This window comes from Bos grunniens, chromosome 7 (genome assembly GCF_055505025.1).
Source record: "Bos grunniens cultivar Pamir isolate PY7600 chromosome 7, Bosgru_T2T1.0, whole genome shotgun sequence".
Lineage (NCBI taxonomy): Eukaryota > Metazoa > Chordata > Mammalia > Artiodactyla > Bovidae > Bos > Bos grunniens.
Window position 1 is genome coordinate 29,256,477 of NC_141171.1, and position 22,980 is coordinate 29,279,456.

The 22,980-nt window shown below is 40.7% G+C and overlaps 1 protein-coding gene across 5 annotated transcripts in view; it reads left to right on the forward strand.

The window, feature by feature from the left end:
• Nucleotides 1-22,980, forward strand: part of LOC147368975 (uncharacterized) — a 724,353-nt gene that overhangs the window by 90,759 nt on the left and 610,614 nt on the right. The window contains exon 2 of one of the 5 annotated variants that reach the window (XR_015167036.1): nt 14,029-14,180. The exons of the other annotated variants lie outside the window; for them this stretch is intronic. The gene's annotated coding sequence lies outside the window, so the exon portion shown is untranslated. The remainder of the gene's footprint in view (nt 1-14,028; nt 14,181-22,980) is intronic. 5 annotated transcript variants of the gene reach the window in all.

The window sequence follows — 22,980 nt, forward strand, 5'->3', positions numbered from 1 at the left end:
GAGTCTACACCATAAATATCATTCCCAGCTAAAGACAAAAGAGTATGTTGAGGGTGGGGAGAGTCAGTTATGGGAGGTCACCAGGAAACCTGCAGTAAAGAAGGGCGATTGTGAGGCAGATTTACGTCATTGCCTTCACTGATAAGAGTTTCTAGAGATTTGATCCTCCTCTTCCTTCAAGTACAGAAGGGGAGACACCCTTACAAATGGAGATTTCCCTTACTAGTGTAAATGTTTCTTCAGTTCAGTTCAGTCGCTCACTAGTGTCCGACTCTGCGACCCCATGAACTGCAGCACGCCAGGCCTCCCTGTCCATCACCAACTCCTGGAGTTCACTCAACCTCATGTCCATCGAGTCGGTGATGCCATCCAGCCATCTCATCCTCTGTCATCCCCTTTTCCTTCTGCCCCCAGTCCCTCCCAGCATCAGAGTCTTTTCCAATGAGTCGACTCTTCGCATGAGGTGACCAAAGTATTGAAGTTTCAGCTTTAGTATCAGTCCTTCCAAAGAACACCCAGGACTGATCTCCTTCAGAATGGACTGGTTGGATCTCCTTGCAGTCCAAGGGACTCTCAAGAGTCTTCTCCAACACCACAGTTCAAAAGCATCAATTCTTCGGCACTCAGCTTTCTGCACAGTCCAACTCTGACATCCATACATGACCACTGGAAAAACCATAGTACAAAAGGGCAATTCCTACTTGAATTTCAGAGCCCTCCCCATGTCTGCTTTTTCTCAGAAAACAAAAAAAAAGCAGCTTAAAATAATATACTGAAGAGACATATTTTAAGGTGACAAATTCTGCCCCGCCCCTACAGAGTTCATAAGATACAAATAATATTCTACTCTTTGGTTTCTATCTTAGTAGGTATGAATCTTCTTTCTAAACACGAATGTGTAAAAGAATTCATGCTAATTTGCTTCCCTGAATTAAAATCTCTCTTTGAGTTCTTACCCCATTGGGCCAGCAGCAGATTCAGTACCAGCCATCACATAGGTTCCAATCCTGCACTGTCCTAGGGTCATGGGAAATTTCTGGGGGTTTTGAGATGAGCAGGTCAAGTGTTATAGTTGCATTGGTCACAGATGAATTGCTAATATTCTAGGCTACATTTTAAAATAAAATATTCTTGAATTTGTAACATTGCTTCTGAAACTTTCTGGGAGCAAGAATGCTACATGTTCCCCAAATTGACTCAGGATGGTTTTTCAGGGCATTTATAAATTGATCGTGTTAATATTTGCTGGCCTGCTGTGGAGCAAAGCCAATTTAATGACACCGGTTTGTGGGGAAGGAAAATATGATGTTACTGCAGATGCCAAGTAGGGAGAATGGGTGGCTCATGTTCAAAAGACCTGAATTCCTGATGATCTTAAAGGAAGCATTTTTAAAGACCACATTTGGTGGTGAGGGCTGTTGGGTACATAACTTTTGTCTGATGAGTTAGTGGAGAAGTAATAGGGTGGTGATTTGGAAATATCAGTCATCAACCTTCTGGTTCCAACTAGTCTGGGGTCTGGGTGCTGGTGCTCAGCATGAGGTCACCATCCTCTGGGTGAGGGCCTTAGTTCCTATCTGCTAAGTCGCTTCAGTCGTGTTCGATAGAGGAACCCAAAGATATGCAACAGATTGTTATATATGTCCCTTGAGGAGAAATTAGGACTCTTGCTTTATTGTTTCTTAACTGATTTTCCTTTGTCTTTGCATCCCCCAGTGTCCTTAATTAGTAACTATTTGAATCTACCCTTTGGAACTTAGGGAAGATCTACAAACAAGAAATGGGGGACACAAAAAAGCCTTGGTGCCTAAGAAGGTCCCATAGGCTCCTGCTCAGTTTCAGGCATTTCCCTGAACTTTTGTAACAGGTTCTTTGGGTCTTTACCAAAAAAATTATGAGACCATTTTTGCTCCAGTAATGCCTCCATTTCTGACTTATTTCTGAATGCCGCTGCTTTTACCTAAACATCAATATTACTCTCTTTCTATTGGTACAAGAGCAGTATGTATCACATGGAGCTATTTAAAATATTGGCAATATCTCAGTCCCCCCTCACCTCCACCCCCACCACCCTCCTCTTCATCTCTCTTCCAGCATTTGTTTTCTGTAATAGATGTGCTGGCTCTTTTTTTTTTTTTTTTTTAACTGGCACATTTGATATAAGCTGCCTGGCAGTAAATACTGCCTGGTGCTACAGATTGCTTCCAACCTGATTTCTTAATCCTTAGCTTGTTCCAGTATCTGACGGCTGAGTTAGCACATGGGTTGCCATAAAACACTGGGGCTGGTCTGAGATAGAAAGACAAAAAAGCCTTCCTGTTTCTCCAGATTTCCTCCCGGAAGACTTTATTTTTAGAGTTAGAGATAGAACAGACTAAAGCCTATATGCAGGAGATGAACTTGGAAGTCTAGCTTGCTGAGACTCAGTTGAGCTTTAGATGTTGAATGTAGTCAACACTGTTTGCAGTAAGTTTGGGTTGTCATTTTGCAAGTTGTCTTTTTATGTGTAAAAATGAAATGGAAGCCTTTAAAAAAAAGTCTTCCTGCCTGTGGGCCACCCTAAAATTACACTGGTTTCAACAGCCATTTTTCAATGGAAAATATGAGGCCATGTTGCATCTCTAGGTTGCATTAGCCAATGCAGTGAGAGAAGAAAATGGGCCAGTATCAAAACATTTTAAATCCTATCAATTGCACAAAAAGAAGATTTATATTAATAATCTGTATTCCTGTGAAAGACATCCATAGAAGTCAGCATTACTGATACATTTGATACCAAATAGTTAACAAGTTGTGAAGGAGACTGCTGGCTTCCACTAAAATCACTTTTGTATCTCTGCATAAAGGCTGCCCAGGTACCTTACACTCCCTGGTTCCCCTTGCCTGTAGGTGAGGGCGGGTGATGTATAGGAATATGTAGTCTCATGCCTGGACCTCAGCACGGATTTTTCTATTTTGGTACTAGTATAAATAAAGAAAGGTAATTTGAAGTCTTATCATTTCCTTGAGTCGCTAAACCTTTAAAGCACAAGTGTTCTTAGAGATGCATCTTATCTATCAAAAAAATAACAGCATGTGTGGCAGTGGTGAGCATCTAGCTATAGCTCTATTTCATTTTACTTATATTCCACCCCTGGGTGCTCAGTGCAGAATAGTATAAACTCTTTTTAAGATATAATCGTATCCTTAAGTCAGTGAAAAATGTATAGGTTAAGCTAGATGAAAAGCCACTTAGAGAAATATTGAACAAAGATGGGGATTTTAGTTCACATTGAGAGACCAAGGCCAGGACATGCTGGCCTGGCATGGACTGGAATGTTGGCATGGAGGTAGAATACTTAAGGTTGAACTGGAAGCAGGGGAAAGAGCTTATGGTCAAAATAGAAGTGGAGGGCCAGGGGCCAGCTGAGAAGGTTAAAGTATAAATTGACAGCAGGGCTTAGGTCTCCGGGAAGAATCCAGCAGATTGGCATCAGGAGGAAGTAGATGTCAAAGGGAAAGCAACACAGGGGGTTGTAGAGTCTGAGCAGATGGTCCACAACGGAGAAAGCTGAAGAACCTGAAGAGCTAGACAAGGAAAGCAAAACTGATGCACAGTCAAAGCACCCGGGAGAGGTTCTGAGTGGGCGGCCACGCTGGCTCCAGCTAAAGGCTTCCTCAGCTTCAGAGAGGACAGTGCTGGCCTCGCAGACGGTGTCAGCTGCTGTTTCGCATTTGTGGAAGGAGTCATCCCTGGCAGTCAAAGAGGGATCATCTCAGCATTCCTGTGACAGTGAAAGGGTTTGTCCTCTCTCAGAGGGTACAGTAATGGTGAACATATAGCTTTCAAGACCTGGTGTGCTTCAGTCCCAGCCCATGGCAAAGTCCGGTGCCTTTACTTTCCTAAGATTTATTTATTAATATCGTTTTTATTTTTTGGCTGCAGTGGATCTTCGCTGCTGTGCATGGGCTTTCTCTAGTAGTGGCGAGCAGGGGCTACTCTTCCTTGTGGTATGGGCTTCTCATTGCAGTTGCTTCTCTTATTGGGGAGCACGGGCTCTGGAGCACTGGTTCAGTGTTGTGGTGGATGGGCTTAGTGGTTCCATGGCCTGTGGGATCTTCCCAGACCAGGCATCAAACCCATATCCCCTGTGTTGGCAGGTGGATTCTTAACCACTGGACCACCAGGAAAGCACCCGCCGTGTGCTTCTTCTGAATTGAGTAGTCACACTGGAGTTAAATGAAGAGAAATAAGACAAGTGGACCTTGACAGCCCTTGGTGGATCCACCTATCCCAAATCTTTTGTCCAAGTTCCTCAAATTTTTAGATGAATTAGACTCCAGGAAGAGATGGTTATAATGTGCAATAGGTTATTTCTACTTCTAAATTACAGTTGTATTCCTGGAATCTTTCTGTTAACAGGAGAACTCACCCTTTCAAACAGAAAATAAGCTCTCTCCTGATCATTCTTAACAAAAAGTAGGCTGAAGATTTTTCTAGGATGACAATGTCATTTTGAATTTCATGGTTACCCACAGCAGCTTCCAGCGGAAGCTTGATTTATATCCGGATTCTCATGATTTTCAAGATGAAGGCAGCTTTCGTTTAGGATTCTAATTTCCAATTAACAAACATATTACTTGATGATAACTCTGACTTAATAACTGACAACCATGATTAGCAGAGGGTCAGCTATATCTGAAAGGGCAGGGCAGTGCTCAGAGTTACACGTTCCACTTCTCTTCGAGATAAAAACATCCAATGTTGTTATGAATTTTCATGAGAATTAATACTGTCTTTGCTGAAGGTCTTTGATGATAGAATAAGCAAGCAAACAAATAGCTCTTTAAGCTTTATGTGGGAAAGCCATTAACTTATTACTTATATCTTGTTAATCATAGGAAAACTGGAGCAAGTGAGATGGGGGAATAAATGTACAGTAACCAGTTAGATGTCTGTGTATACAGGGGTCTGATGGTTGTAAACCGTGAAAATGACCTCAGACAGAGTAGAAGCCAAATACCTGGCCTAGATTAGAAATTAAACACACAAACTCAGCTTCTTGCCTTCTTAGTTGTGTTGCTCCTCTGACATCAAGCTTTTCTCCCATTGGCAATCCTGGATATTCCACATAGATTTAAAGGAACTTAGAAGAAATCTTGCCAACCAGGTGGTTTTGTTACTGAACTCTTAGAACACCTAGTTAAAGGTTCTGCCTCTGGGATAAAGCCTTTGGTTGTGCCTTGAAAATGTAACAGATTTTCTGTTTTATGAACTTGAGGATTTTTCTGATCTTTGTGCCAGTCCACATCACTAGAAAATTCAGAAGGGCAGTTTCTGGGCAAGGCTTCCTGTTTTCTTCCAGAGACATTTTTTTCTTGCCAGTTTTTCCTGATGATCTTTGCCTGGAGAGGAAAGGAGTTCTAGTGGGAGCTTGATTTATGTGTTTAAGATGAAATCTGTATTATAATTTCCTAAGAACAGGCGTATTACTTTATGACAAGCAAATACGCATGTAGCCCTGTCTTTGGTTTAAAGACCAGTGAACATGAAAACAGAGGTTAATGAGGCAGATCCTGCTCATTGTCTCACTGAGACCCATTCTTTCTAGCATGTCCTCCCAGACACGCTCGCCTGAAAAGCTAGAGAAACTGCATCCAACAGATTCCTTTTCAGTTAGGTGGGCCTCTGACCTCCCTTCTGCAAGTACACACACTCCGATGAAATGTATAAGGAGAAAAAGTGCAAGAAGTGGGGGCTGTGTGCATGAGATCTAACCAAGGAGGACAGAGCAGTGTGATTCTGGGGCTGGCAGTTGCAGAAGCAGCCACTCGATTCAGCATTTCCTAATTGCAGCAGAGGCCCCCACTGTACATTCTTTAATATTACCAGTTCTCAAGAGTAGTTCTGAAGTTATTCCTTGCAAGTTGAATTTAAAACCTATTCTTTCAAATCAGACAATGATTTTGTGGGCTCTCTTCTATCCTGTAATAATTCCGTCTCTCTTCATCGTATCTGTAATGGATTCTGTAGTCTGCAACACAAAACATTGACTGATAGAGTAAATCTTTTTGGGAAGTCTTGATAGCAGAACCTCTGCAGGCTTTTGAAAGATCACACTTCCTCCCTGTTTCTCTTCCATTCTTACTACTGGCCCCAGGGATGTGGCCTGCACACGTTTTTTCTTTCTAGCTGTCATTATCTTTATTTTCTGTGGTCTAATTCTTATGACATCATTGTAAGAAAAGAATGTTAATGTTTCTGTGTCCTTGAGCCATTAAGCCCATATCCATTTTATGTTACTTGTCACTGTGTGTGTGTGCTTCAGTCGTGTCTTACTCTATGTGATCTTATGGACTATAGCCCGCTAGGCTCCTCTGGCCTTGGAATTCTCCAGGCAAGAATACTGGAGTGGGTTGCCATGCCCTCCTCCAGGGGATCTCCCCGATCTAGGGATTGAACCCACGTCTCTTATGCCTCCTGCATTGGCAGACAGGTTTTTACCACTAGTGCCACCTTGGAAGCCCGTAGCTTGTCTCTAGTCATGATAAAAAGCAAAGTGGGGCTGCTTGCAAACCCAGCAGATGGCAGGCATTTAGGTTTCCTTGGTGAATTTTCATACTGTTCATACTGCAGAGTATATCATGAGAAACGCTGGACTGGAAGAAACACAAACTGGAATCAAGATTGCCAGGAGAAATATCAATAACCTCAGATATGCAGATGACACCACCCTTATGGCAAAAAGTGAAGAGGAACTCAACAGCCTCTTGATGAAAGTGAAAGTGGAGTGTGAAAAAGTTGGCTTAAAGCTCAACATTCAGAAAACGAAGATCATGGCATCCGGTCCCACCACTTCATGGGAAATAGACGGAGAAACAGTGGAAACAGTGTCAGACTTTATTTTTTTGGGCTCAAAAATCACTACAGATGGTGACTGCAGCCATGAAATTAAAAGACGCTTACTTCTTGGAAGGAAAGTTATGACCAACCTAGACAGCATATTGAAAAGCAGAGACATTACTTTGCCAACAAAGGTCCGCCTAGTCAAGGCTATGGTTTTTCCTGTGGTCATGTATGGATGTGAGATTTGGACTGTGAAGAAGGCTGAGCGCCAAAGAATTGATGCTTTTGAACTGTGGTGTTGGAGAAGACTCTTGAGAGTCCCTTGGACTGCAAGGAGATCCAACCAGTTCATTCTGAAGGAGATTAGCCCTGGGATTTCTTTGGAAGTAATGATGCTAAAGCTGAAACTCCAGTACTTTGGCCACCTCATGCGAAGAGTTGACTCATTGGAAAAGACTCTGATGCTGGGAGGGATTGGGGGCAGGAGGAGAAGGGGACGACAGAGGATGAGATGGCTGGAAGGCATCACTGACTCAATGGACGTGAGTCTGAGTGAACTCCGGGAGTTGGTGATGGACAGGGAGGCCTGGCGTGCTGCCATTCATGGGGTCGCAAAGAGTCGGACACAACTGAGCGACCGAACTGAACTGGTGAATTTTCACGGGAGCTGTTCCCTGCCCACAGGGAACTGTAACAAGAACTAGAGTTGCACACTACTAGTCCCTTCTTTCACATACTTCTTAGGTAAAGCTCACACTGTCATGCCCTCTTTCATCCCCAGGGATGGTATTCTGTAAGATCATATCTTCTAATGAGTGAAGCACCCTGGTGATTGCATCTACGCTTTCAGATTGTACTGGCTCAATTATGTAGCAAGAGAAACAAATATATCTGTAATCCTGGTGGCATGTTGCCTCTTCTGCCCTCCTCATCTCACCTTATAACCAGTCACTTAAGCCATCCTTCTACTCCTTTACTAGTTCAATCAACCCTCTCAGTCACTCACAGACTGCTTGCAGTTGGGGCCCTGGCTTTTGAACTGGTTCCTCAGAGTTGCATAGTTCATACAACTATTTTTATCTACTTTTTCTTTGCCAGGACATCAGAGTATTCAGGTCTGTTCATTCTTTTAAGAAGCCAAGTTTCCAAACATGTGTTTAGACTAGAGGAAGTGTAAAGAGCAGATTTAGACAGGTGGGAATTTAGAGAATAGATAAGACTCTGATTGCATTTTGAAAAATTTATACTCCTAGAAAAAGGAACCCTCCTGCACTGTTGGTGGGAATGTAAATTGATGCAGTCACTATGGAGAAACAGTATGGAGTCTCCTTAAAAAACTGAAAATAGAGCCACTCCTGTTCATATAGCCAGAGAAAATTAATTTGAAAAGATTCCCAATGCTTATGGCAGCATTATTTACAAGTCAAGACATGGAAACCACCTAACGTCCATCAACAGATGAATGGATAAAGAAGTTGTGATACACACACACACACACAAATATTGCTTAGCCATAAAAAAGAGTGAAATAACACCATTTGCAGCAACAGATGGACCTAGAGGTTACCATATTTTACCATAAGTGATAAGTCAGACAGAGAAAATAATATTATATGGTATCACTTACATATGGAATTAAAATTATACAAATGAACTTATTTACAAAACAGAAATAGATTTGCAACATACCCAAAAAACCCCAACACTTGTGCTTACTGAAGATGTAGGGAGATAAATTAGGAGCTGGGGATTAACATGTTCACATGCTTACATATAAAATAAACAACAAAGACCTATAGTATAACACAAGGAGCTATATTCAGTATCTTGTACTAATCTATAATGGGAAGAATATGAAAAGTATGAAATTATTTTTCTGTATACCTGAAACTAACACAACATCGTAAGTTAACTACACTTCAATTCAAAACAATGGTTAAAAAAATTTATTCTCCTAGAATTCACACTCCATATAGAGATGCTGCTGCTGCTAAGTCGTGTCAGTCGTGTCCGACTCTGTGTGACCCCATAGACGGCAGCACACCAGCCTCCGCCGTCCCTGGGATTCTCCAGGCAAGAACACTGGAGTGGGTTGCCATTTCCTTCTCCAATGCATGAAAGCGAAAAGTGAAAGTGAAGTTGCTCAGTCGTGCCCGACTCTTAGCGACCCCATGGACTGCAGCCTACCAGGCTCCTCCGTCCTTGGGATTTTCCAGGCAAGAGTACTGGAGTGGGGTGCTATTGCCTTAAGAGAAGTCAAAACAGTGGGAAAAAGAAGAGGTACAATGTAAAGAAGTTGTGAGCTGAAATACAGAAGAGGGAGTTTCACACCTCTTTAAACAGGCAAAATCAATATATACATTTGGCTTCTGTGGTTATATCATACAGGCTCTGTTATCATGAACTTTTCTTCAGAGGGTCCATTTATACCTTGCCATAGAGCCAGTGACACAGAGTCATGGCAGTGTGGCAGAACTAGAATTGAATAAGGCTGTGGTTACTTCTGTCCCTACAAGCCAGGGACTATGCTTTGGGGGAGATTTCAGGGTGTTTCTTTCTACCTCCTGATAACAAAGCCTCTGCCATGTTGAGCTGTTGCAGATAATGCAAAGCCCTTAAAGGAGGGTAGGGTGGAACAGTAAAAAAAAAAAAAAAAAAGGCTTGGATTTGGAATGATTAGTTCTGGTCATGAATCTTTATCTGTTATTTTTTGTGCTGACCTTGGTCAAATCAGTTGCTTTCATAGAACCTTAATTCAACATCCTTCAGTTGGAAATATTTATATTTTATATCTTGTGTCCTTCTAAGGTTAATTGGAGGATCAAACGAGATAATATATTTGTTGACACTATATAAACACCACATTGCTTTAATATATTAGTGGTCAAATGAGGCAATCTCTGTTAAATAACAATTTAAGTAGCAAACTAACTCATTATCAGCCACAGACTCTGGATCAGTTAGCCTTATAAGTGAGTCTTGAAGTTGGGTAGTATTATTCCTTCAACTTTGTTCCCCTTCATTATTGTGTGGGCTATTCTGGGTCTTTTGCTCCTCCTTATAAATTTTAAAATCAGTTTGTTAATATCCACAAAATACCTTGCTAGGGTTTTGATCACGATTGCATTGAATCTATAGATCAATACAGGAAGAACAGATATCTTGACAATGTTGATTCTTCCTATCCATAAACGTGGAATTTCTTTCCATGTCTTTTATTATTTTTATTTTTTCCATCAGAGTTTTATAATTTGCCTCATATTTATCTTGTAGATATTTTGTCAGATTTATACATAAGTATTTAGTTTGAGGGGTTGCTAATATTAATGATATTGTGTTTTGAATTTTAAATTTTATTTGTTCATTGCTAGAAAGCAATTGACTTCCATAGATTAATCTTATATCCTGTAACCTTGTTTTAATACCATAATTGCTCATTAATTCCATAAGATTTTCTATTATTTTGTTGATTTTTTTGGATTTTCTACATAGACATATCATCTGTAAACAAGGTCAGTTTTATTTCTTCCTTTCAAATCTGTATGTGTACCTTTTACTAATATTTCCTTTTCTTCCCTAATTGCATTAGCAAGGCCCTCTAGTAGGATGTTGGAAGGAAATAGGGGAGGAAACAACCTTGCCTTGTTCTTGGTCACTCTGAATCAGTTAAGAATCTTTTAGTCATGAGAAACAGAAATGGTCTCCAGTGATCATAAGCAAAAAGAAGAATTTCTTGCAAAGTTCTTGGAGGGTTTTGAAGAATCAGACTTGGGAAAATAGACAAAAGCCAAGAGAGTCTAGACTCAGGAAACCCTGCTGTTTTAGCAGAAGAAGACTGACCAGAATGTTACCACCACCCGTACTGGAGGATAGGACCTCTGCTATTGAAATGACAAATGTCTACCCCATTCCCAGTTAATGAGGATGCTCCTATCATTTCTGCTGATGTACATGAATCTAAGCAATTCTTGTACTTCAGTGTTATAAGACAAAGATTCAAAGCCCTGAACAGGAGCATCTTATTGGCTGACTCTGGGTTGCCTATCCTATAGGCTAGCTGTCACCGTTTAATGGGAGCGGAGATCTGGTGCCTTTAGCTTTCACTGAAGGATGCAGTGAATTGCTATTATTAAGGCTCCATATAATGGAGAATCACAAGCTCTTTGTCAAATTTATTTCTTTAGAACTTAGCTCATTTTGCAACAAAGGAAAACAGGAACAGCAAGTTTTGGACTGAATTTGGGATAATAAATTTCATCTAACCATGAATGGGGGCAGAAGGAATGCTGAATAACCAACGGTCACAATGGATTGTGTACTAAAATGAAAAGGGAATTGGAGGGAGTGGTAAGAAAGATGCAAAAAATTACTTTATTTCACAAATACTGTCTGGAAAATTTCTGAAAAATTGATCTAAAAACTCCTTTAAAATTGCACAGTTCTTCAAGTACAGCATGTGTGATCTAGAAAGGACTTATTCATCACTCCATATGTGAAGAAATCAGGCTGAGTGAGTTGATATGAATATGCAAGTTAAGGGCAGAGTCAGGACAAACCCAATTTTCTAGACTCAGATCCAGTGTTATTTTCATTGTACTACATGGTATCTCTTTCCTAAAACTGTCATTTATTTATTTTTCTGGCAAAAGGGAACTGTGAAATATCTTAACTGGAAAATACACTCAGTGCTGTTTACTGATGCAGTCCAGCTGGGTCACTGAATTCTGTGCCTACTTCTGCTTCCAGGCAATGGACAATTTTCTAAGGGTTGCAACCTGGTATATGGACCAAGAAATTGCATGGAAATTTCAGAAATAATTATTTTAGAAAGAATAGCTTAATATATTTTATTCAGTATTGAAAAAGCATACCCCTTGTATGCAAAGGCATGAGCAGGATGTGTGTCCTAACTTCAAAGATCTCAAAAGCCACTGAAAGTGAAATAGGCAAGCCTACGAATATAATATAAAATGAATTTTGAATGTCACAGACAAGGTACTAATCATAAGCTATGGATTTTCTAAGGAGAACCATTATATCTAATACCACTATAGTCTTCCATGTTGGAGACTTCCGCTGCTTACTCATATCTGGTTCTCTACACCCTCTGAGTGTGTAGGAGGGTCGCATCTTGTTCTTGTTGCCATGTGACTACCTCTGGCCAATGGGCTACAAGTAGACATGGAGTGTGCCATTCCCAAGCCCAAGCAATATCATTGCAGTAATAGCTCTTTTTACCCACTGAGGTAACAGACAGGCTATGGCCTCAGATAGTGTAGCTATAATAAAGTGAATCATTCATGAGACTGGATGACTGAGTCTCTGCATGGAGATCAGCGTCCCTGGACAGTCTCCTGAACCCACAGTGGATATTTTGTGAATGAGAATAAACCTTTGTTGGGTTGTATCACTGAGAATTTTAGACTTTTTTGGTATGGCATTATCCAGTTTATCCTGCCTAGTGTACCTTCATCCTGGCCTATTGGTTATGAAAAACTTACTATGTAAGTAAAAAAAAAAAGTATATATAAGCAAATATATATTTAATAGTTTAAACAATATTTTAACAATAGTTAAAATAATTATTAAATCTATTTAATAGCTTAAATATAAGGTAATAATTAAAATCTTTCTCTGCATATATTGAAAAGTATATTATTTATTACCATGAACAACTTAATGCTTGAAAAATTAGGGTTCTGCTCAAAGTCGAGGTTGTCTCTATTGCTCTCCTTCCTCTAACCTTAACTATTTGTGTATATTTAGAAAAAGAATTACATTTTACCCCTTCACTATTAACCACCTGATATTCTTACATAGAGCTAAGTCTTTTATAGAATCATTAAACTCTAGTCTAAGAATTTGAAGTTGATGGGCACAAAGTATGCAAATAAAAATAGACGGTTCAGGTTGAGTGAGTGAAGAAGTAGGGAATAGGCTCAGGATTCCAAATGCCTCAAAGAACAAAAATAACTAACTCCACAAAATAATAAGAACAAGAGAATTGCTGTCAAAAAGAATATTCATGTAAATGATAAAAACATTTTGTTGTGGAAAAAATGAAACTCATGGAGTTAATTTTTGCAAAGTTTTTAAAAATTTTTTTCTGTTGCTCCTTTTTTTCCTTTTGGCGGTGTGGTGGTGGGGGTTGGGGAGATTGTTGGACTATGTGAAGCCAAGGAAATCAGCAGTGATGATTCCAGCCAGTTGTACTCTCCAAGAAAGTGAAATCACTCCAAGTTAAAAAGCACATAATACTGCCTGAAGTCTACTGAACTCCTTCCAAAATATGCCCAAATTAAGTCTTCCAAGTTTCATTGCTCTATTGGTGCCCTCAAACAGAGCACTTGCAAATCATGAAACCTACAAGAAAACTGAAGTTTTTATTTTTTTCCAAAAATAACAACATATATCACAAATAGGTTTATTCCTTTGGAATTATATGACATGAAGAGATAAGTTTTTCCCTCCTTACCCCATTATCAGCCCTTTGGCCTTGTTATTTTGTAGCTTCTTGGTTTCTCCTCAATTCCTTTGACTGCATCCCAGGGAAACTTGGAAAAGTACTTAGAAATAACTGGGAAACTCTCAGGCCATTCTACTTTTCTTAATGCCAGCACTTAACCTTTGTTGATGTAACGTTTTCTTTGCAAATAGTGCAAATTGGAAATTTCCCTAAGATCACAATCCAGCCCTCCCCAGAGCCAAATTCAGCCTCAAAGTTGCTGTTCTCAAGTATAATGATACTTATTCAGTCTCAGCTCATTTCCTACTTTTCTGTTGAAACATCAGCCCCACAGCATTACTTAACAGTCATTTGGACAATGAATTGTTTGGTTCCAAATTTTGGATTTCTGAAGGAAGTGTAAATATTTGTTCACAGTTGATATTTTGGGTATTGATCAAGGAGGGCCTGGTCTGTACAACCAGTTCCACCTTTGGCTTCCCCTAGAGATGTGTAAATTTCTTCCAATTTCATTCATTTTGTTTCACCTGCTGAGAATCATGTTTACATACAACAATACTATAAGAATCTATTGAGAAATCCTTGGAGCTGTCATTAATGTGGTTTCATTTAAGTGCAGAGGAGGCTTTCATTGTGTAGCCCTCCACTGACACCCTATTCATGCTTTCTATTATCCTTCTAGCTTTGTCTTCAGCTAAACACATTCTCTCTCTTTTTTTTCCCCCTTTCCTCCAAGTGATTATTTGCATGAAGATTTGCATTTAAATGGATGTGGAGAGTACATTGACAGCACCTACACCAACCATGTAAACGCTGCACGGTATTTGTTGTTACAGACGTGAATGGGAAAAAAAAAATCAATGAATGTTTTGTAAGGAGAGTCTTCAGGTAACTGCATTTTAGACACAAAGACACTTCATTAGATTATATTTAATAGTGATTATGCATGCGGAGGTAGATGAATACAGATGCCCTATCCCCAAAAGGGATGATGTGAAATCCAACAATACATATGTGTTCACTGAAGAAAGCAAACATATATGTCAGCATTTGAGTTGAATTCAAAGGTCCCTAAATGGGTTGAGAGGATATTCCAGGGTTGGTTTTTTTTTGACCTTTACGTCCTTGCTAGAACAGGAAGGAAAGTGAGACAGAATTAAAATACACTGCATTTTCTGTCTGCATCTTAGGGCTTTTTGTAAAAAGGCTACATACTAAAGAGTGTAAAACAAAAAAGGAGAGAAAGGGAGCGGAGAGCAGGGTGGGAAGGAAGAGAAATGTGTGTAGTGAGATTTTAGGTGTTTACCCAGTTTTGATTCCAAGAAAAAAAGTGGGAAAAAAGAGAAGAGAAAAAGGCAAAAAGGGAGAGAAATGGAGAGAAGGAAAAGACATAGTAAAAGGACAGGTAAGTCAGAAAACAAGTCTGCATGCAGAGGAGGAAGAAAGGGGGGGTGGTGAAAAGAAAGAAAAAAGAACGGAAGAAAGATTGTGAAAGAACCTTAATGCTTTATAGACAAAGCAGAGACCCTGGGTTATCATTCAGTATTACGAGAGAGAAAATTAAATTGGTCTTGGCAAAAGGATTCTATTAAGGGATAATATCTTCCCTTTTATTGTTAATTATTTTATGTTTACAATAGTCAGTGTAAATGTATATTATTTTTACAGTAACACATGGCTTAGCATAAATAATTTACCCAGGATATATGGCTAATTTCTAATTAACTTCTAACTCTGTTAGTTTGCTTTAGATTAAAGCCCTTTCTCTTTCTAACAAGTCCTTGAAGGAGAGCAGACAACCTAATTACAGGCATTCATTGTGGAATATTTATATTTAGCAATTTAAAAAGGTAATATCAGTCGAGAAATGTAGTGGAAAATAAAATGGAAGAAAAAAGGTTTCAGCGGATGAAGGAAAATTTATTGTTTGTCTTTGTAGTTTTATGTCTGCATAAGAAAAAAAAATTAGCCAGAGAAATTTATCAGCAGGCTGAATGCAATACAGCCCTGGTACCTCTGTGTCCCCAAATATAATTATTGTTTATTGCTTAAAAACAATTTTCCATAGGCTGTATGCACTAAAGAGAAATCCATAAACATCAGAAACAAGTCTCTAACAAGTCCTCATTGTTTATGTGTATGAAAAAAAAATCCATACTTCCCTTCCTGTTAATCTAGAATGGACCTGAATAAAGCAAATTCACTGCATCCAATGAGATTTGTAATGCAACAGTAGAAGAATTTGATTTCACACATTACAGTTAGGGTCCTCCATATCCCAGCCATAACAAGGGTAATAAATAAAGTCTTCTCTAAAACCAGGCATCTAGCCTCAGTAATTGACTTGCTGTCTGCATGAGACACAATGATTTCCGAATGCGAGGGGCTCACCCACGTCTGAGGGCTTGCAGAAATTCACCATGGTAATGTACCGACATAAACATGCCTTTGTGCATACAGCCTCATTCTCGATCCTAGGATTTCTTTAAGAAGCAACAAAATGGGATCAGTTTCCTGCTTTATACCTGTATCACTGTAATTGACACAACAGAGGGAAGCCCTTTCCCCCTGGGATCTTATTTCTTGAACTAATCGGAGTCACCTTTGTACTAGAGGTACCACAGCCCTGCATTCACTGAGGTTTAGATAAGTGTGGTGTGTTAGTCTTAATGTGCATTTACAATACATGGTGTAATTGCTCCTTTGGAGCTGTTAATGCATTTTTATGGCCAAAAAACAATTTCCCGGATACTGGATGTATTAAGGAGAAATGTCTGCCTTAAGATTTATACTGAGAAGGCATAAAAACAAAGCAAAACATCCTAGCGTGCACATTCATCTCGTTAAAGGCCATACACTTGGGTGCATTTGTTCTTCAAAGAGTGTGAGGAACATCAAACATTTAAAGTTCTTTGTCATTCCCGACCCTGCCTCCAGAGCTTCAGCGGTCCTTTTCTATTTCTTTCTGTATCTTCGGTATATCAGGCTATCTGGGGAACAAGCGAGAAAATATAGGGCAAAAAGGTTTATGTGGAAATGATCAGAGAGAATGATGTAGTCTACATTTTAAAATCATTTCAGAAGAGATGGTACTGATTCCTATGAATAAAAGAAAAATTCTGGGAAGTGAATATTGTAGTACACAAGTACATAAGGTCAAAGAAGTGTTTTCAGCCCTGTTCCTAATGATTCTTTAAGGGCGTTATATAATACTATCAAAATAGAGGAGGTGAGTAGGTTCCGGGTTATTCTGTTTTGTCCTAAGCCAGATTCTTAGTTTGCTCGGCTCTCTGCCCAGTGAGGGCTGCTTTAGGTTGCGTTTTTGGGCTCTGTGACTGGCTGCCGTTCAATTTGGTTGGGTCAGTAAGAGGCACTGGTTGGAGATCAGAGGGCAGAAAGGGGAATGTTGGGTGGATTCTTCCTTATTTCCTCTCTGCCTTGGGACTGGGTCTCTCTCATGCATCCATCCATGGCCACAGCCCCAAGAGGACTCCAGCTCTGTCTGAGCAGTGGTAACACAGGGCTGCTGAAGCCTTCTCCATTGTTAGTAGTCTCTGGGCTCCCCATCCCTTGTTAATCCTGCATCCTTCTCTGTAAGTAATCACTTTGAAAAGTGAAAGTGAAGTCGCTCAGTCGTGTCCGACTCTTGGTGACCCCATGGACTGTGGCCTACAAGGCTCCTCTGTCCATGGGATTTTCCAGGCAAGAGTACTGGAGTGGGTTACCATTTCCTTCTCCAGGGGATCTTCCTGACCCAGGGATTGAACCCGGGTCTCCCGCATTGCAGGCAGACGCTTTACCGTCTGAGCCATCAAGGAAGGCTGCTAAGTAATCACTTTACTGAAATACAATTACTGAGACCATATGGGTTAGGTCTTGGGACCCAGGACGCTGAGACTCTGGGTGATAACAAGGGTGTACAGGTAGGAGAAAGAGACTCATAAATGCCCAAACGATTTTACTCACGTGGTAACTGAAATGTTCCAGTAGCTCTGCTGACTGTAGATTTTGGCAAACTGTGATAGTGCCAAAATGATGGATCCCTCTAGGTCTTTGCTGGTTGTCCTGTTATGTAAGTGGGATGCTTTGGTTTGACCTAATGCAAACATGCATGATACACAGGAGACATGGGCTGGATCCCTAGGTTGGGAAGACCCCCTGGAGGAGGAAATGGTAACCCACTCCAGTATTCTTGCCAGGAAAATGCCATGGACAGAGGAGCCTGGTGGGCTACAGTCCATGGGATTAGAAAGAGTTGGATATGACTGAGCAACTGAGCATACACACAATTGTGTAGTCATCAGGACTTTATAGCTGCAAATGACAGAAACCCAAATTAAAGTAACTAAGAAAGCAGGGAGAGGGGTGTGGTGGATTTATTGGCTCATGTAATTGAAAAGTCTGGTGGTGTAGTGGCTTTAGACATGGCTAGAAGCAGAGGTTCAAATGATGTCACAGAACTCTACCTCTTTCCAGGTCTCAACACTACCTTTCTCTGTGTTTTGGCTTTTTTCTTTGGCTGGATTATCTCACATGCAGCAGAGATACCCCTGGCAGTTCCTAGCTTACACTGCCCTGATGAGAGAGATCTTCTTTTCCCAAGAATCCATATAGACTCTGGAAAAGAAATCTAATTCTCCCAGCATGATCTGAGGCTAACTTCTTTATGGCTAGGGGATAGACTAGTCACTTTAATTTGCCTGGGTCATATGCCTGAGTCCAAGAATGCAGGAACAGTTCCACTAAGTCCAAAAGGGGACATTTTTCAAAGGAGAAGATGCATCTGGAGAGGGAATTCCCTGGCAATCCAGCGGTTAAGACCTGCCACTTTTGTTGCTATGGCCCAGGCTCAATCCCTAGTCAGGGAATTAAGATCTTGCAAGCCATGCAGTGCATTAAAAAAAAGAAGAAAAATATGTACCCAGACAGAGGTAATGTGAAGTAATAGATGCACACTTAGATATGTTCTAAACTATTCTTAAAAGTATGCTGTCACTGTGCAGATCCACAGGGGCCATATACAGATGAGACTGAAGAAACACATGAGCAGTCTATAGTGAACACATTTGTGACCTTCCTAACTGCCTTTTAACACTTATTTGCAGTCCATAAATAAATACCAGAGTAGACGACTGTATTTCTAGTCTTCACTTTATGGCAAAAAGAAGATAAGAGATTTTTGGAAAAAGCACTGAATTCATTACTTTATGTCCAGTAGGTGCTTAATCAACTTTAATTATCCCACTTATGAATGGGAGAGAAAGATAAGGGATGCAAAATCATTGCTGTAAAAGAAAACATCTGGCTTGGCAATGGGACTCAGAGTCTGAATCCAGTCCAGGCTCTAACTTGGGCACGCTCATAAAAATCTGTGGTTCTTGGTTTGTTTCTCTGAGAAATGGGGAGGAGTCTAGAAGCTGAAAGGAGGGCGAATCCTGTTTTCTCCTTCTCTATGAGACTTCTTTTACAAATAGTTTGTGCTAAGTCACGATAGTCGTGTTAGACTCTGTGACCCAATGGACTGTAGCTTGCCAGGCTTCTCTTTCTGTGCGATTCTCCAGGATACTGGAGTGGATTGCTGTGCCCTCCTCCAGAGGATCTTCCCAAGCCAGGAATCGAACCCACATCTCCTGTGTCTCCTGCATAGTTTAATAAAGGCTTTTATTAAAAGGAGGGCATCAATAATCATTAGGCTTATTTCTTGGTTTTACTCCATTATTCAGGAAACAAATACATACTTCTGTACAATCTTTGCCATCTAAACATTTCTTTCAGGGAAAACATTTGAGAAGAAATGAACCTTCTGACACCCAAATTCTGTTACCCTAAGACCAGGGGAAACAGGTGATGTGATGGATCCATTTAATTTCTTACCTGTCATTATTGTTTCATATCTTCTCTGGACTTAGAACATCTTTTATTCTGGTTGTGGATTTTCCCTTCCTCCCTTCTTAGTAGACAGTTTTGTACAAAAGGTTTTGAAGGCTGAATTAGGACAGAGGCTTTTACAAAATGTTTTGTTGTTGTTGTTGTTATCTGATCTGGGCAGGAGTAGGTGTTGGCAGAAACTGGGCTGTCTTTTGCTGCTTCCCCGTGAACACGTGGATAGGACTTGGCTGCTTTTGGGTTTCCCTCCCCAAGGAAGCATCTAGAATTGAGCCTTTGTTTTGTCCCTGGCCCCTTGAATCTGGGCTGGCTAGTGGAATGACTGGAGAAGGCAATGGCACCCCACTCCAGTACTCTTGCCTGGAGAATCCCAGGGACGGGGGAGCCTGGTGAGCTGCCGTCTATGGGGTCGCACAGAGTCGGACACGACTGAAGCAACTTAGCAGCAGCAGCAGCAGCAGTGGAATGACGCTTTAGTGCACTGCTTGGCTTTTGAAGTGCATTGAGAAGACTTGTAGATTTTACTTGGGTCTCTTGAATCCTTGCTATGGGAGAAGGCTGGTGCTACTTAAGAAGTCAGATTACCCTGACACTACCTCTGGTGAGGAAATCCAAGCTAGCCATGTGGAGAGGCGGCAGTGGGGAGAGAGGCCCTAAGCACTCTGTAGTTATTCCAGCCATCTGAGGCACCAGACGGGGGAGTGACGAAGCCATCTTAGTTGGCCAGCTCCGGTCTTGAATTTAGATGACTCCAGCCCCCATCTGCCATCTGACTGCAAATGCATGAGAGAACCCAAGTGGGAATCTGCTTGACTGAGTCTAGTCAGTTCAAGAACTACAAGAGGCAATAATAAACTGTTGTTTAAAGCCCCTGAGTTTGGGGATGGTCTGCTATGTAGTAGTAAAGAACTGAAACAGGACTCATAAGCAGATGAGTGGCTGTTTCCACAGGGGCTGAAGTGGTCCATGACTTGGGGTCATTTTTAGTCTGTTTAGCTGGTATGACTGTGAAGGTGAATTGATGGCCTGAGAACTGGAATAACTGTTTCATATGTTGGACTCTAACCAGAGTGAGTATCCTCTCCATGTCCTGCAGTCACCCCACCTGCCTTCTCTCTGAGTTTAGGCTCTTTGTCTGCATAGATATTAGTATTAAAAATACTCCTTCTCTGGTGCTATGATCCCTATTCACCCTTACTCTGTTTAGCTAACACTCACTACTATACACAGTTAGGAGAAATGAACTTAGGCTATAAATGTATTTTTAAAACAATATAAAGAACCTCATTGTTTGTATTTTTACATATAATAACACATACTCATCACAATGTATCACACTTCCTCAAAGAGGCAAAGTAGGATGGGAGGGTTCTTATAAATAGGAAATGACCTATCGAAGGTCTTCATTGAAAAGTCTTGTTCATATAAAAAGAAATGCAAAAACCACCCAAGAAAATTAACATCAACCCCTCCAAATCCTATCAGCACCATAAAGATATATTATATGACAAGGTGTGAGGATTCAGTGCGATATAAAACACAATCTCTAACCCTAATTTAGAATTTAGTTGAAGAGAAATGATGATGAGAACAACCAGTATTTGTTGAGCATTTATTATGTGCCAGGCACTGTGCTAAGCACTGTTTATGTATTTATTCATTTAATCTTCACAGCAACCATCACACAGGTCACAGTAATATTTTGAAAGTATAAAAGAGAAAAACTAGGGAAAAGAGAGGTCATGTGGCTACTGAATGGTGGTAGTAAGCAGTTAACTGCTATGTTGTATTGCCATATATACTATAAAACATATGCTATCATTACCATTATTATAAGCATTACATAGGCTCTGTGCACAGGATACTCTGTCACTCAAAGTGTGGTCCCTAGGTCAGTGACATCAGTGTCCCCCAAGAACTTGTTAAAAATGCGGAATCTTGACCCTCACCTCAGACTTACTGAGTCAGATTGTGTTTTAATAAGATCTCCAGGTGATTCAAATGCACATTAAGGTTTGAGAAGCACTGATTTAGAAAGTAAATGCTAAAGGACTTCCAAAGAAGAACTTATCACTGAGACCTTCAACAGGGTGGTTGCTGGTTGCCTGCCTGGGGAAATGGGTGGCCTGATTATGTGAGGAGGTTTGTTTCATCAGCAAGATCCAATGGAGTGGCGATGCAAATGGAAGATGAGAAACGTAGTCTTTTAAACTATGTATTTGCATTTTTAAAATCAGAAAAATGTGTTCAGGTAAGAGACATGCTAGTTCCTACAGTGGGCAGGCTCTCAGTGGCCAGGTCATAGTGTATTCCATCTGCTAAACCCCTTCAATGCCAGTGCTCCGCAACCCTAGCATACAGAATGTGTCAGCTTGGCCCAGGAAGATGGATGGTCATCCACAAGGTTATTTGGCTGTATTTGGTGAGCTGAGAGTAGCTGCCCCAGCTCTCTATATAGAGGGGAATGCGATCTATCACTTCTAAAAAGGAAAAAAAAAATTTCAATTCCTCAAGAAGTTTGGCTAGGTCATAAATTTAAAGGAGACACAAAGTATTGCATATGACCTTACTGATCAAGACATGAGATCAGTAAATCTTTAGGATGTGGGAGCAGGTAATAGAAGATGGGAGAGAAGTAGAGGGTGTCAGAAAAGTTTTATGACATAGCTTGCTGTCTTAATTTGGTATATGGTTTGGAAGTACCCCAAAGAACTGAAAGAGATTGTTGAGAGTTACTACTAGGAGCAGGGAGAAAGAGGCTAAGGCCGGGGAGTAAAGGGGGATATTTATTTTCTCTGGTGCAAAAAAAAAAAAAACTAACAAAAAAGCACACCATGGACAGTTGTTACAGAAAAGGAATTTTGTCTAGCCAACTTGGGAGGAAGAAGAAAAAAAGAACTGTACAAAGCACAGTGGGAAAAAGAATCCTGACTATGCCTTGTAAAGCCAACAGAGGGATCTTGGTGGTGATGGTTTTCTGTTTGGTTTATAAAGTAGCAGTAGGTGAAGATGTCAGCGGCTTTATCTTGCCCACCGGAGGAAGAGGCTAACAATAAGTGTTCGTTCTGTGAGCAAATCTAGGAACAGAGAACTAAGAAGGACTGACAAAGCAAGAGGAAGTTCAAATGTATGTGGGAGACAGTGGGGAGATCATGTTCTGCTTCTTATGAAACAAGGTCTGTGGAAGAAAATAGGCGCTCCTAAGGCAGAGTTGGTTTGGGAAGCTGCCTTTTGTCTTTTTCTGACTTCATGCCTTCCTGAGCCTTCACTTTTGTATCTATAAACCTCAGCTGGTCAACATGACAAGGCTGTCCAGGGAATTCTCTTAAGGAGTGGATATAAAAAAAAAAAAATCTCAGTTCTGAATATTCAGTTCATCACCGTGTTCTGTGTACTCACCTTCTCAAGATCCCTTGAATCCATTTACCCTTCCCCAGGGTTATCACTTCTCCTCTAGTCCAAGATCAGTCAGTTCAGTCGCTCAGTCGTGTCCGACTCTTTGTGACCCCATGGACTGCGGGACACCAAGCCTCCCTGTCCATCACCAACTCCCGGAGCCTACCCAAACTCATGTCCATTGAGTTGCTGATGCCATCCAACCATCTCATCCTCCATCGTCCCCTTCTCCTCCTGCCTTCAATCTTTCCCAGCATCAGGGTCTTTTCAAATGAATCAACTCTTCGCATCAGGTGGCCAAAGTATTGGAGTTTCAGCTTCAGCATCAGTCCTTCCAATGAATATTCAAGACTGATCTCCTTCAGAATGGACTGGTTGTATCCCCTTGCAGTCCAAGGGACTCTCA